Here is a 16,501-nt window from a genome sequence, read left to right as displayed (position 1 = left end):
TCAAAAGCTAATTGGCTCTTGGGTGTCTGTAAACATTCTAAATGGTCTGTATAGTCCGCCATCTTGTGAGTCTGAAGAACAGAGACACAAGAGGTGAAAAATAAAAGTGAAAAACGTTGATAGGGGGCAGGGTAGAGACACCCTGCCCCCTTATGTTTTATCAGGGGGGCCTAGGAGGACTCCGAAGGGCAAAAAAACATTTTACTTATTTTTTTGAAAATTTTGCGGAGTAAGCTCAGGGTGCGCGCACATGGGCGCTCACCGGTACGCGTACCCTGAGCGCACCACGGGGAAAAACAATGTAAAAAATTAGAGTGAAAAAAATAATTTAAAGTGCTTACAGCTAGATTCATGGAGCCAAATTGTGATTGCAATAGCTGCGAATTAGCAATTGCGATCGCAATTTCAAAGAAAGGGATTCATGATAGTGAAAAATCCTAAATAGCGAATTCGCCACATAAATTTTGCGAGTCCGCAAATAAATTCGCAGAATCCTGGAACCAGCCCATTAGCGAATCTGAAATAGCGAGAAACCATGGATTCTGCGGATTCATTTGCGAACCCACAAAATAATCGCAATCGCCATTCAAGAAAATTCGCATATTGCGAAAAACCCGAAAATCGCTATTTGCAACGCGCAATTTAAGGAGAACCCAAACCAGGTGGTAACCAGTAAGGAAAAAAAAAATATTCAAAAAAACGTTAGCAAAAAAATACACACTTAAGGACATGCAGCTGGAGCCTGAGGACTCTCACAATGCCAGGACTCTACATGGTGGTCAGGCAGCGAAGGCTACAGCGAGCAGCACGGAACAGACGTAGGATGCAGGAGCGGATATTCCGTGTGCGGGTCACCCTTCTGGGCCAAACCAGGGAGCAAAGTAACGCAAAATACCGCCTAAATGGGGCAATGATCATCAAGCTGATCCGGGACCTAGACCCACCTGATGCAGCACCCAACAAGGAGGACCAATGCCGTTCCCACCCATGTGCAGGTATTGTGCAGCCTGCACCTACTGGCCTCCGGAAGCTTCTCAGGGGGGATATCCCAGCCCACCATATCCCGCTGCCTAAGGAGTTTCCTGGAGGCCATGCTGACCCGGCTACACCACTACATCTCATTCCCCACCAGCCAAAAGGACTTGAATGACACCAAGCTGCAATTTTACAATGTAGCACAATTTCCACATATAATAGGATGCATTGACTGTACCCACATCCACATCTGCCCACCAGCACACACGGAATACATGTATCGCAACCGCAAGTCCTACCACTCCCTCAATATCCAGATGGTGTGCAATGCAAAGACAATCATCACGGACATAGTGGCACAGTACCCGGGGAGCACAAATGACTCCTTCATATTCCGGCACAGTGGCATTCACACACGACTGGCCAGGGGAGACTTTGGTGACGGACACCTACTGGGTAAGTACACATGCCCCACAATATTACACTGTGATAATGTAGCTGCGCTGCACAGGCACTCACCCTCTGCTCCTATCATTCAGGTGACAGCGGCTACGATCTCCGTGAGTACCTCCTCACACCATACCTCAACCCTGCAACACCACAGCAACCGCGTTATAATGCAGCACACATACGCACAAGAAATTGCATTGAGAGGACATTTGGCCTTTTGAAGAGCAGATTCCGCATACTGGACAAGACTGGTGGGGCCATCAAATACGAGCCAGAGGTTTGCTGCCGCATCGTGGCCGTGTGTGCAATCCTCCAGAACATTGCTACCAAGCGCAGGATACCTGTAGACATCTCTGGCAGTAAGTCAGAAGGGTTAACCGACCACCTGCACATGTGCGTCACGCACGCGGCGAGAATCCTGCAGAAGGACACATGCGCCGCAACCAAATCTGCATGAACTATTTCTAGTGCACCCCCTCCCCACACTCATTACTTAACTCATGCATGACAACATTAATAATGACATGAGTCAGATTAAGTTAGTCAGAATATTTGTAATTGTTACAGCACAATAAACTTGGCATTCTGCAAACTGGTACATGAATGACATATTGCGTCATATGTCTGTTCTTCAGGAGGGCATGCTTGTAGCAGCAGCATGGCCCCTCATGTTAATGTTATATTGTTCAATGCCGCCTCCGGGCAGATGCTCCCAGCCTCCTTTCTCCATCCTCCTCCTGATTAGGCAGCAGAGGGCCTGCTGCTGCGGCTGGGTGCTACTACCGTGAAATGGACTGGCTGCTATGGCTGGATGTAGCCTCACTTGTGTCGTCAGTCCCCCTCCCCACCTGGTCATGGCCGGCACCCTGCATGCCCTGCACTGCTGTTGACACATGCTCCAGAGGTCTTGCGACGTCCTGGCAGCACTGGACGATTTGGACCTGCATGACCAAGGAGCGTCGCGAGAGCTGGCAGGTCGCGTTCCCAATTATGTAGTTGGAACGCGTGTATGCTGACAGGCGGGTCAGCAGTTGGCGGTGTCTGCGGCGGTTGAGATCCCGCTGCCTGTTCATGGCTTGTGTGTTGGCCTCCATAGCAGCTGTCATCCTCTCCATGCGGTCTGACATTTGTGCTACATTTTGGGCGGTCTTGTCCAGTTGGAGGTGGATAGCCCCGAGATGACGGGCCTGGGTCTGATGCACATGTAGCATACGGCGCTCAATGGAGAGCCCACCTGGTCGCACGTTTTGTCCCCTGCCAGCACGGGAATTGTTAGAGCGCTGACCCCTCACCAGTCCGCTGGACTGGCTCCTCAAAGCCGCAGGGCGGCGAGTTGGTTGGCAAACTGCTGCTGGTGTTGCAAGCCCCACTGGTGGTTGTGTGACGGGCAGCGCTACTGCAGCGCGTGTTGGCACAGGGGTGGCACTGGCCACAGGGGCAGGTGGTGTAATGACCGCTGGTGCGGCAGCTTGCCCTGATGGTACGGGCTGTGGGGATAGATTTGTGTCTCCCTCTGTGTCCTCCGTGATGTCCTCAATTACCAGGCCATCGCTGTCTGTGCCACGTTGATTAGTGACATGTTTCTTACACATTTAGGCTTCCTACTTGCATGCAGACTACCATTCCCTGACTCGCTGCAGGATTGACTCTCACTAAACATGTCTGGTATAATGGGGCAATATGCTAATTGTGGTCAGACTACATGTCCCACAATGCAATAGCGCTTTAGTGGTGTGCTTTGGCTGCATGACTGGGGTTTGATATGGGATGCTCTGGAGTCATGGACATTGTTAGGGGACAGGGGGTCGCAGTCGCACGGCACTTACCTGGTGTGTCTTGGGTGGGTCGGGAGCAGTCCAGCTGTGTCACACCCACGCATGCCTGCGGATTTATGGTGTCCTCCACTCGGTCCTCCATTGGTGTATTCGGTGGGACAGTGGGCTCCCCTCCACCTGTCGCCACACGCTCCCCCAGCCTCTCCGCAATCTTCTCCTTTGACCGCACTCTGAGGTCATACCAGCGTTTTTTTAGCTCGTCCACGGAGCGCTGGGTCACCCCCACTGAGTTTACTTTAGCGCGGATGCGCAACCATAGCCGCCTTTTATCGGCTCCGGGCACCCTTCTGGAGTCTTTACCGAAAAGCCGATTGTAGTCCTTGCAGACTCCTTCAATTAAAAATTCAAGCTCTTGCTCTGAAAAATTTATTTTCCTCTTTCTCCCACTGAAAAATCCAGCTGCAGCTTACTCAGACATGCTTGCCACTGGGGTGTCTCCTAGTTTACTCCTGTAGGCACACTGGAGGGGACCTCTGATGATGATGCTTCCAGTTCAGGCTCTCACTGCTGAATGAGGGTGGAACCTGCCTACTTCCTGGTTGTGATGTCATCACTGTGCTCAGGATGCGACTTCCCGTTTTTGCGATCTGGCAATTAGCGAGATCGCAATTTGCGATATCGGTAATTGAGAAATCGCAATTTCAACACGGGTATCGGCCGATTATGCAAATATTTACCGATTTTTGGGGACTCGCAATCAGCGATTGCGGCCGATTGCGAATCGCTTTTTTTCTCGCAAATATTCATGAATGCCATTCTGCAATTTCTTAATTGCGATTCGCTTTTTCTCGCAATTTAGAAATATCAGATTTGGACATTGATGAATCTGGCTGTTAGAGTGCTGTTCCCTTACTCCGGTTCCCTCACTACCCTTCATTCCCTATCCTTCATTCCCCTTCCCCTTACTTTCATCCCCCAGTCACCTTCTCTTAGTATCTCTGCTTCAGTCCTGTTCCCCTCTGTTCCCTTCCTTCGCTCCCTCACTCATTGCCCTTCCCTCACTCACATTACTCTGCTTCACTCACTCCTTCTGTCACTCCCTCTGTCCTGTCACATCCTCATTTCCTTCCCTCACTCCCTCTGTCTTAGCCTCACTCCCTCTGTCCCCTCACTCTTTTAGTCCCCTTTCCTCATGCTCACTCCCTTTAACTCTTCCACACTCCCTTACTTACGTTTCTTTGCATACATTACACCTGACGCAGGTATAATGTGGCGCAGGGGTTTACAAAGTGACGCATCTACCTAGATGCGTCACTTTGTAAATATGACTCAACAAGGTGTATTTTTTACAGCACAGGTGCGTCACAAAAAGTGACGCACCGGTGGCTTCAAAGTGACGCATGGCCTCATAAATGAGGCCTTCAGTCTTCTACTCACGCGTCATATTTAATGTATGACGTATTATGTTGCAAGGAGTTACAGATACGTCAGTATTTCTGACGTATCTGTAAGCGCAAAAGTGATGCATTGCTGGAGTGTGTCACAAAAGTGACGCAACTCCAGCAATGCATCTTTTCACATGGGGCCAGCCCCATGTGAAAGGGCCTGCGTCATCATTACGCCTGCTGTGAGGCAGGCGCAAGTTTTTGACGCAACGGTGTCCTAAAAGTGACGCAGTGAAATCTCATAGATTTCACTGCGTCACTTCTACGACCCTTCCTTGCGTCAATACGCCCCCTTTGCATACATTACACCTGGCGCAGGTATAATGTGGCGCAGGGGTTTACAAAGTGACGCATCTACCTAGATGCGTCACTTTGAAAATATGACTCAACAAGGTGCATTTTTTACAGCACTGGTGCGTCACCGGCGGCGTAAAAGTGACGCATGGCCTCATAAATGAGGCCTTCAGTCTTCTACTCATGCGTCATATTTAATGTATGACGCATTATGTCGCAAGGAGTTACAGATACGTTAGTATTTCTGACATATCTGTAAGAGCAAAAGTGATGCATTGCTGAAGTGTGTCACAAAAGTGACGCAACTCTAGCAATGCATCCTTTCACATGGGGCCAGCCCCATGTGAAAGGCCCTGCGTCACTCTTACGCTTGCTGTGAGGCCGGCGCAAGATTTTGACGCAACGGTGGTTTAAAAGTGACGCAGTGAAATCTCATAGATTTCACTGCGTCACTTCTACGACCCTTTCTTGCGTCAATACACCCCCTTTGCATACATTACACCTGACGCAGGTATAATGTGGCGCAGGGGTTTACAAAGTGACGCATCTACCTAGATGCGTCACTTTGTAAATATGACTCAACAAGGTGCATTTTCTACAGCACTGGTGCTTCACAAAAAGTGACGCACCAGTGGAGTAAAAGTGACACATGGCCTCATAAATGAGGCCTTCAGTCTTCTACTCTTACTTTTTCTTTTTCTTTCACTTTCTCTGTTTCTTCACTGCCTTACTCACCTTGTTTCACACTCAATTGTCTTTATCCAGTCTGTATCTCTACTCTTTCCTAAACATCACTGCTCTTTTCTTACCCTTCCACACCACCGTTCTTTTACTACATTTTCTTCACCTATCCACATTCCCCATGTTCACTCTCCTTCTCCTCACTCTCCTTCCCCAAACTCACCTTCTTTCAGTCCCCCTACTTCATTTCCCTTCCCCTCTCGTCCCTTTCTTTGCTTTCTCACTCATTTTCCTCTCCTCTCTCACTGCACTCCACTTCAGTTACTCTTTTTCATTTTTTTAAGAATACAGCTTTTTGATGAGAATTGGAGGTAGTTCTGAAAAGAACTTTTTTTTTTCTTCTTTTTTCCTTTTTTTTGAACAAAAACAGGGAATGGGAAACTGCTCAACAGGAGAAAAAAAATAATCAAAATTAGGGCTGAGGACGGCAGCGGTGGTTCTCTAATGCTCGAACCATGCACATAACACTTTGTTCCCCATAACAAAGTAGCTGATCACATTGTCTGCATTTAATTATGGCTTCATTAAAAGCAGGCTGAATATTAGGGATCAGCTCTTCTGGTCGCCCCCTCACCGATGTAGTTGGTCCTCCGGTTGAAGTAGAGGCATTGTCCCTGGGAGCCTCTCGTGCCAGAGCCCTGACACTCTCCCGGGCATAGTTCTGGGGATGCCTTCTCTGCACGTGGCGAATCATGGTAGAATTACCAAAACTGTACTTCATTGTGGGGTCTCCCCTGGAAAGTACAGTATGGCAGATCTTACATTCCACCTTTGGAGCATTTACTTTCTTACGTCCCTCAGGTATGTCAAAAAATTTACAGATAAAATGTTCCTTAACTCTAGGCTGAGGAAACTCTTCATCTATAAATCCATCTATGTCATCACTGCTGCGGAATGCTCTGGCAGCCATGATAATCCAACAAAGATTAAGCAGCAAAAAGACAGGTCTTGCAGTCACAAAAGTGAAAGAAGAAGTGAAGGAAATGGGTGGGGATGTCATTCTTTGTAAAAAAAACTGTTAGCAACCAATGAAAAGAGTTATTTTAAGGTCACATGACTTGACGCGCTTAGGCTGCGCGCACCGGAGCGCTACCGGGGGCGCTTACGCGGCGTAAACGTAGGCGCTTCCGAATGGCGCTTACGCGGCGCGCCTGAGTGACGTATTGATAGCTTTACGGAAATGCAAAATCATTTTCATTTCGTAAATCAAAAATACTGCTTTTATAAGTATGGTACTAAATGTCTTGCATTATTAGTTAGTTTTCATACATATTTTTTTTAGGAACGCAGAAATAGCGCTCTCGGTGCGTTCTCGGGAGAGCTTACCGGTGCACGCACCCTGAGCGCTCCAAGACAAAATGGTACCGGTAAGCTTACCGGTGCGCGCACCCTGAGCGCACCAGGAAAAAATGTAAAAAAAATATATATACATTGAACAAATAATTAAAAAAATATATATATATAATTAATTGTTGTAAAAAACAGTTAATACAAAAAAATCGTAGGTTACAAAGTCGATATACAAAGGAATTAGCTTTTAAAAAAACTATGAAATTCACTGAAAAAACCATAGGTTTCACAAATATTATAGTTAGGAATTAGTTTTTAAAAAACCTTTGAAATTCGCTAAAAAAACCATAGGTTTCACAATCGTTATAGTTAGGAATTAGCATTTAAAAAACCTTTGAAATTCACTGAAAAAACCATAGGTTTCACACTCGTTATAGTTAGGAATTAGCATTTAAAAAACCTTTGAAATTCACTGAAAAGACCATAGGTTTCACACCAGTTATAGTTAGCTGAACATTTTACTCATACAAAACCATTGAAATTCCCACGTTATAGTTAGTTGGACTCACTATAACTCGCGCGCCCACAATCCACTACTGATGATGTCACATATTACATCATTCATGACATGGTCAGTGACATCACTGATGACATCACTGATGACATCTCAAATGACATCACTGATGACATCACTGATGACATCTCAAATGCCATCACTGATGACATCACTGATGACATCATCCAGTGAATGTGCGTTTCTGAAAAGTAAAAATATGTTTTATATATTGAAGAATGAGTGTATGTATGAGTGTCTGGATGAAGGATTTAGTAGGCGTGTGACTGACTGTATGAGTGAGTGATTAAATGTGTCTTACTGAATGCATTGGTTAGTAACAAAACTGTCTGAATGTGTGCATCAGTATGTCTGTTGTTGTGTAAGCTGCTGCATGTGTTGATGATTAGCTATATGAGTGGTTATATGGGTTATTGATTGGTTGCCCAAATATTTGTATGTGAGGGTGAGTGTGTGTGTGGGTGCCTGGGAGGTGTGTGAATCTGTGCATATATGTGTGAGCAGTTGATTCACTTGGTATATGGGTTCAAGAGTGCATGTGGAAAGAGCTGTATGGGTGGTTGACTGTGTGCATGGGTGTGTTGGTGAGTGAATGGCTATCTCAGTGCTCCATGTCCAAGTAAGTACATAAGTAAAACACAGTGCATGTGAGAGTTGGCATATATAAATAACTATACATGAGAGCCTGTGATTGCGTAAGTGACTGTATGGATCAATGTGTACTTGTATCAGTGATTGTAAAAGAGAGTAAGTATGTGTTAGTATATGTGGGTGAGACGGGTCGCGAGTTCCGCGTCCGTTTCAGTGAGCACAAGTCCGCCATCAGGACAAAGAAGTTGTCAGCCCCCTTGGTCCAACACTGTCTGGTTTTTTCAGTGAATATATATATATATATAAATATATATATATATCTATATATATGATTCCGCTTTTCTCCTTCCAGAGAAGTTTTTTCCTCGTGCACTCCCGTGCGCTTTCAAATTACACCACACCAATGTTTAGTCGAGTATAGGGTTTATTTTCTCAGCAACCAGAAACACCTTACGCGTTTCGATCTCCACGGAGACCTTGCTCACAGGTTAACTGAATCGACATTTTTTTACCGTTTTAATAAAGTGAAAAGTTACTCTTACAATTACATCATTTCCTGTTTATCGCACAGGATTTATGGGACATGTAGTTTTTTGAGAAAATAAACCCTATACTCGACTAAACATTGGTGTGGTGTAATTTGAAAGCGCACGGGAGTGCACAAGGAAAAAACTTCTCTGGAAGGAGAAAGGCGGAATCATATTTACGCGGCGGGTCCTGCCGCGCCTCGCGTGCACCGCCCCAGAGCACCCGGAAGCCTTGAACTTGGACCAGATGGAATGAATATATATATATATATATATATATATATATATTACAGCTCCAAACTCCTTCACCCATACCCAGCCGGGTTGGGAAAGAAGAACAGCACTCACTGGCTCAAAATTCGTGCAGCCACAGTATTTTTATTCCTTAAGCAAACGCGTTTCGGGACAGCGTCCCATCGTCAGTGGTTCAACATCGAGAATCACGCCACGCCATTTTTAAAACACATTTGGCTGGGTATGGGTGAAGGAGTTTGGAGCTGTAATTTAATAACGCGGTACACCGCCACGTTTTAACGGCACCCGACACTGAGAGGGACTCACGGTTTCGGTGTTTCTGGAGCCTTAATATATATATATATATATATATATATATATATATATATATATATATATATATATATATATATATATATATATATATAAATAAATATATTTCTTCAACAAACAACTCATTGTGTGAGCTGCTGCTTTATTTGTAGCAGCAGTCTTCAGCCTCTTTTAAAACCTTTATTAATTATAGGTGGTGTACATTATTCGACTTTATACACGTTATTTATGTGATATGTATATTATGACATTTCGTTGAGTGTCAAACGTCGCTTTGCTGCCATTTAGAACCCCCTTGCATGAGAAATGAACAAGGGGATTATAAGGCAAGTCTGAATATTTCTGTTTTCATGTTTCACATAAGGCAAGGCTAATTTAGTTTTGCTCTCACGTCCAGGTTCAGAGTGGATCAAAGACTTGGGCCCTGATGTATTTGGCGCTTCAAATTTGTTAGTGGATCAAGCATGTGATGTACAGCAGAAGGCTCCTGGCTACTGTATGCTGTGGAGACGATTGTGTTTGATTTCTTTCCTTATCCCAGGCCTTTGCCATATTAGATGTTAAAGGAAAATTCTTACATTTTTCTGTGCATCTAAGTTCAGCTCCTGTGCGCAAAAAAAGAAATCATCTGAAAATGTAAGTACACAAATTATGATTGACAGAATCAGGATCTGCAGACATTTACCACTGCATGGAATGTGATTCAGATTTTACCAGTTTGGCAGACTTCTCACAGTATTAATTTTAAAGGTCTAGGCTGGGACTTGGGTGCACACAGAGAAGAGGCTTTGGTTGCTGGTAGATAAGCAGTGTAAACTCGCAAAGTCATAGGACCAGATGTATCAAAGGGTTTTACCCATTTTGTGTCTATTGGAAAATGTGTTCATACAAATGGCCCATAGCTCTTGTGGTCAATCACAACCATTTAACATGTTTTGCAAACTTTATTAACACAGTTAATCTTCTTTCCAAATAAGCTGGGGTAAAGGTATTATTTGGATGGTAACGTTAATGCAACAGTCCCATTTTTAGGGGTGCCGGGAGTTATTCTCAGAAAAAAGGTTTACTCTGTGTGCAAAAAAGAAAAAAAGTTCAATGTATCATTTTTTGCTGCACTTTCTCCTTCAGATAGTCAGTTCAACAGAATGCAGCAGATGAAGAGTATGCCTGGAAATCTACTATTTGCTGAGATCGTATTACATAGTGTTGGGTAATCTTGGGAATCCACAGAAGGTCGAATAGCTTGTAAAGACAGAAGAAGTTGCAGATGATCCCAAGATATCCAACTTTCCCCACTAATTATTTGAAAACAAATATTATGAATGTATTTCTTAACTCAAATGAAAAGGCAATTGAGTGCAATCTAGACTAACTCCATAAGTGCTTTCTCTCATGTTTCATCACAATCTGAAATCCTGGTCGTCTAGTTTTGGAGACTCTTTCTGTCCTTTTTAGGTAGTCCTGAATAGATTAATACATTATTATGGTCACTACACCTCCAATTAACAATACTGATTGATCAGATTAGCAAATTCAAGCATGATCTCTGATTTTATGGTGGGAACACAATGTGGGAGTTGAAATAATTCTGATGCTTTTAGAAAGTGCTCAGGGAGGTTCATTAGATGTATACAGATCTCGGTATTTCCACATTCCGACAGAGAACACTGTCTCTCATTCAGAGCAATATTTGATCTGGATATTTTAGAGGATAATTGATTGGCTCTCTGGTTTGCATTTTATTTAAATGTGTATTTGGGTGACATTGTGGTACAAATGGAATCGTTGGTAGTGCTGCTGTAACATCCACTTGCAAAGATAAGTATAGGTGTTGAGCAAGAGCAAAGAGAGGGAGGATCCTTATGGTATGGACATTTCAAAGCACTATTTGTGCAGAAGATTATTGTACCTAGAATGATTCAACTGGCTCAAGCTGAGGATGAAGCGTAAACTCTTGTCGTTAAGCAGGATCTTATGATCAACGATGTTATATGGTCGTGGAGGATATGTGCAGCTTGGTTTGTTGGCAGTCCTGTTTTCAATATCGTTCATAGGGCTGTAGTAAAGTTGTTAGTCTTTGCATTCTACGAATTCTTGGAACACTCTTGTTCCCTCTGCTTCCAAAATAATCCTTAGATATTTGAAGTTGAACATTGACAGTTCAGCGCCCAGCACACTGGTATCTGCTTTTATTCATTTTAGGATCAATGTGACAATGATATCATATGGAGATTGGGACACTCCTCTTAGGCAGTAACACAATAATAATCTTAGTGATGTCACCTGCAAGTCATGGGAAGAAGTGTTTCATACAGGATACTTGGCATGCTTCTGCTGCAATTTCCGCGATTTGATATTTTGGGCTTATCTTATTTTATTCTGCACTGATGAACGAAGATGGCTTAAATAAGAAATTGGGTTATTTGTTGAGGGGGTGAAAGCCCCACTAAAGTAACCAAACACAGTTATCAAGGTGAACCACATAGGTCAACAAATAAACATGTGAACAACCCTCTGGTATCTTGTCACAAAACCAGTCAGGCTTATCCTAGAGGCAATGTGTAAAGTATTTATGCAGTACCCAAACAGTAACAAAGTGAAAACACAACACAAGAAAAAATCAAACCAGTTTAGAAAAACAGAGTAAATTTTAGTACATGGAATGACATTAAACGTAAAAACTTCAATAAGTAGAACCGCAGTTATGAATTTTTAAAGTTTCAGATAATTGTGCCAAAAAGCACAATCCACCACTTGTGGTTAACTCATCCTGCTGGAACGGGTCAAAGTCATAAGCTCAGCAGACTGCAATGGAGTGTGGATAAGAGACAAGGACCAGGTTCGCCCCATTGAAGAGTTTACCTTTTTACTCAGTCCAAGTCTACGTGAGGCACCTCAGCTGAAGATTCAAATTGGCAGTAATTTCAAAAAGATCATTGTCAGTTCAAGGAGTAGGTCACTGATGGAGTTCTGCATTGGCGGTGGACAGGGAGGGTTGTTGCTGATAAAAAGAGCAGATCTCTATCTGATGTTTGCACTAGTGGTAGAAGTGGGTGCTTGTTCGCTATCAGGAGGAGCTAAAAAATTCGGAATTTTTATCCAGCAGATCTAGGAGTTTTGAAGTAGGACGAATACACTCTGACACCAGCCAAATGTCCAGGACCTGGGTGGTACATCTCTAGGGTCAGGATTCACTCCAGCAGAGGCCAGCAGCACAGCTTAGGCAGATCCAGATGGTGCTTGTCAACTGGGCAGTTGCAGGGAAGACCTCTGGACTTTGTAATGTCCCTGTAGCGCAAACAAGAGGTCAGCTGTACAGGACCTGTACGAGGAGGAGTGAGGCAGCACAGACACATAGCATGTGCCGTTGTTTATATTGGAGCTCATCACAGACTCCTGGCCTTATTATATTTTTGTGCACTTGTGATACTAGACCTGTCTCCATACATTATTGTCTGGAATGATACACTATCTTGCTTGATGTGTGATCACGGAGACCTGTTAATTCACCTGTTGTTAGACCTGACTTTTTGCCTCTACCTGTATTTTTTTACACTATGCTGAATTTCGTGTTGCTGGTTTATATGCTTTGGGCACTTTGCCACTGCTGGTCAGTGCCAAAGTGCAAATGCCTTCTATGTAAATTGTGATTGTGATTGGTTATCCATGATTGGTATATTTGTTTTAACAGTAGGTCCCTAGTAAGGTGCACTGAGTGTGCCAGGGCTGGTAATTCAAATTCTACTAGTGGGCCTGCAGCACTGATTGTGCCACCCACATGAGTAGCTCCAAAGAGATGTCGCAGGCCTGCCACTGCAGTGCCAGTGCGCAGTATGCTAACTGCCATGTCGACCTGGCCAGTGTACCCACTTGCTAGGCCATACCCTTCCCTTTTCTTACACCTAGGACATCCCTATGATAGGCCCAAGGTACCCTCTGGGCAGGGTGCAGTGTATGTAAAAGGTAGGACATGTAATAGTGTGTGTAACATGTCCTAATAGTGAAATACTGCCAATTTCGTTTTTCACTATTGAAAGACTATCTTGCCCAAATGACAGAATAGAGAATACTGTGTAACATGCTTACCTGCATATCTTCCCATAGGAGTGAGATGAAAACTTGGAGTCTGGTATCCTTGAAGTCAGAATTTAATAACACATATTTTGGGAAGGATGGTTTTTAAATTCTGTGTTTGAAAGTAGCACTATTAGAAAGTGGCTATTTTCTTGTTCAACCTTTCTGTGTGCCTCTGCCTGTTTGTGGATTGACTGTCTGGTTTGAGAGTGACAGAGACTGGAATGGCTCCAGGAGTCTGGGTGAGTCAGCACTAGGCTGAATAGACGATCTGCATTTGGAGTGGTGGGAGGGGTAGCACCTGGGTCTGAATAGGGCTATGCCTGCCTTCCACAAAGCTGGCTCCACCTCCTACGGTGCGTCTGAAGACCCTGGCCTGCATTCATAAAGGAAGAAGTTGTGCACTGGCAGAGTGCACCCAGAACTGGTTTGGACTGGGTCCAGGACCCTCACACATAGAGAACAAAGACTTTTGGGGAATAAATATGAGAGCTGAAGCCCCTGAACTTTAAACTACTTTGTAATCAAGAGGAACCTGTTGCCAAAGAGGACAGCTGAAGAGACTGAGGAGAAGGACTATCCTTGCTGCGTGTCTGGAGCTGACCTGCAGGTTGCTGTTTCTACTAAGGAGAGGACAAAGGGACTTTGCTGTGTGCTGTGACCCCTGCTTGAAGAAGGACTTTGCTGTGTGTTGTGTCCATCTGAGGAAAAGTCTCCAAGAGCCTGAGAAGAGCTGTCCTCCTGTTTCTGAAGTCCCAGGCACAAAAGGACTTCACCCCCAGCTTCCCTGAACTTCCTTGCTGGGTGTGCCGATCTGCCAGGAGGTGCCTGTAACTGTGTGTGAGGCTCTTGCTGTTGGGGGCTGGAAGCGCAACGCAGCGAGGGTGAAACGTGTTGCCACTGCAACAGCCGCTATCGCATCACTGAGGAAGCGTGCCACCGCTGCTCTCTGCCGCATCACAACACAAGCGTGTTACAGGGCCGTCACATCACTGAGGAAGCATGTCGCCGCTGATCGCCGTCACATCACCAGAGAAGCGTGTTGCAGGGCCTATTGTGGCTCAGGAAACCACAGATTTCACTGCATGGCTGTCAGGTGAGCACGCATCACCTCCATGTTGTCTCTTTGCACCAAAGACGCCACTTCATAGCACCGCACCGGATCATCGCATTGTGACCGGAGCGCAAGAAGAATCGACACATCGCCTTCTCTGCAACCCTTTTGTTTGTTCTGCATTACGCATTCAAGGTAATTTGAGAGTAAAGTGTTGCATTTACCATCAACAGGCTTATTTTTGCAACAACCCTTTTTAAAGGCATTCTACTGAGTATCTGTATGTTGGATTTTTGTCATTTTGGTCTTGTTTAGTTTAGATAAAGGTATTTTATTTTTCTAACCTGGTGTGGTGTCTGTTTGTGGTGTTTTCACTGTGTTACTGTGAGTGTTGGTACAATGACTTTACACATTGCCTTTGGCATGAGCTCGTCTGCTTGTGCCAAGCTACCAAGGGGGTGAGCAGGGGTTATCTAAAGTTGTATCCCCCTTACCCTGACTGGAAGTAAGGGTCCCTATTTGGACAAAGGTACCTACCTCAGCCAACTTGAGACCCCCAATGTCTAACATCTGTGTTCTAATAATCTTTTAGTGTACATCATAGTATTTGGAATTGATCCTTTTGCGCCTTCCGGCACAGTTGACCACTATTGTCAATACATAGTTCTAACTGTTTCATTGGATATCACCACTTTCGGCTTTCTTAATCAGGTCTGGTCCCTCACACACTCTACCAAATTGTTTCCTTTGCACGAACAACCTTTTTACGCACTGTGTTCCTGTAGGATTGTGCTGTTCAATAATAAAGTGGATTTCATAATACAGTTTTTTCCAAGCCTTGAAAAAGTCACAAAACGTGTTGCCTGTTCATCTCTGAAAATTACAAGCATGATTATTATCTGTATCTGAAGACTACTTTGTCTTTGCATTATAATAAATAACAAAGTGTGGTTTCTAAAACAAGTCCTTACTGTTCGACATTATATTTATTGCTCAACATGCTCCAGAGCGCTTTGATTTCTTTCGTATGACATGATGCAATATGCACTGGTTGTTTCCAGCATGTTTATGCACCTTTGGTAGTAGGGTGCATCTAACCATTATAGCACCACAAATGCTTTGGCTCTTTGTTGATTATCACTTCACCCTCAGTATACTTTTTTGTATCATAAATGAGGTGCAACATTTATAAGCACTACTATCCATCTAATTTCTTGTTATGTATGGAGTTCCTTCTCTTTGTTTACCCTTAAACTGTTTCTGGGTAGTTATTTCGCATACCCAAACAATTTCAAACTTTTGAGGGTGACAAAGGACCATTAGTCCCAGGTGTCAGCTGCATTTGCAAGTGACACTGAAAGAGGCTTCAGAAGTCAAGAAGGGGGTTGGCACAGCCCTCCAGTTACCCTTTGAAGCTCAGGAAGGGCTGAGAATAACTCTCAGGCATGTTTCTCAGGCTGCAGAATGAAAACTTTCTAAAAGTGGCATTTTCAAAATAGTGATTTATAATCTGACTGAGATAGCTACCATGGCCCACAAGAAGGTGGGGTAAGCACTTCTTTAAAGGGGGAGTTGCAACATTTAATCCCTGACTCCTTTCAGCCAATGGCAGTGCCAAATACAAAAAGAAGGCAGGTCCTGGTAGTGATCACACTTATATAGCTCATCAGGAGGGTTTAAAGGAAGAGCATCGTATGATGATTAACCAACTTAAATAATTCACCCCATTCATTTATTCAGAGGGAAAATAGAACAGGCAACGATGGTGTAATCGTGAAATGCTTTACCTTTCTCTGTAGGGCAGTGCAGGTTTCCATAAGAGGTGGGTCATGGGGTGGTGTTACAAGAGAGAACAGTCCAAGCAGGGTTGGAGTGATGGAGTAATGCTGAAAGCCTTTTCCTCTCTCCGAAGGATGCGTGGACCAACTCCCAACCACTATAATAATCATTGCGAGGAAACTGAAGTATGATGTGAAACTCAAAGAACATTTGGAGATCAAGGAAAGCACCAGAAAAATATACAGCCATCATGCACCTAACCAAAATACCCTATGCATAACTGACTGAAAACTATAAAAGGAGAAGGGACATGGGGGCATATTACCCAGAAGTGCGTTAATGAACGCAGATCGCACATCTTCATA

This window comes from Lissotriton helveticus, chromosome 2_1 (assembly GCF_964261635.1).
Source record: "Lissotriton helveticus chromosome 2_1, aLisHel1.1, whole genome shotgun sequence".
NCBI lineage: Eukaryota > Metazoa > Chordata > Amphibia > Caudata > Salamandridae > Lissotriton > Lissotriton helveticus.
This window is presented reverse-complemented; position numbering follows the sequence as displayed.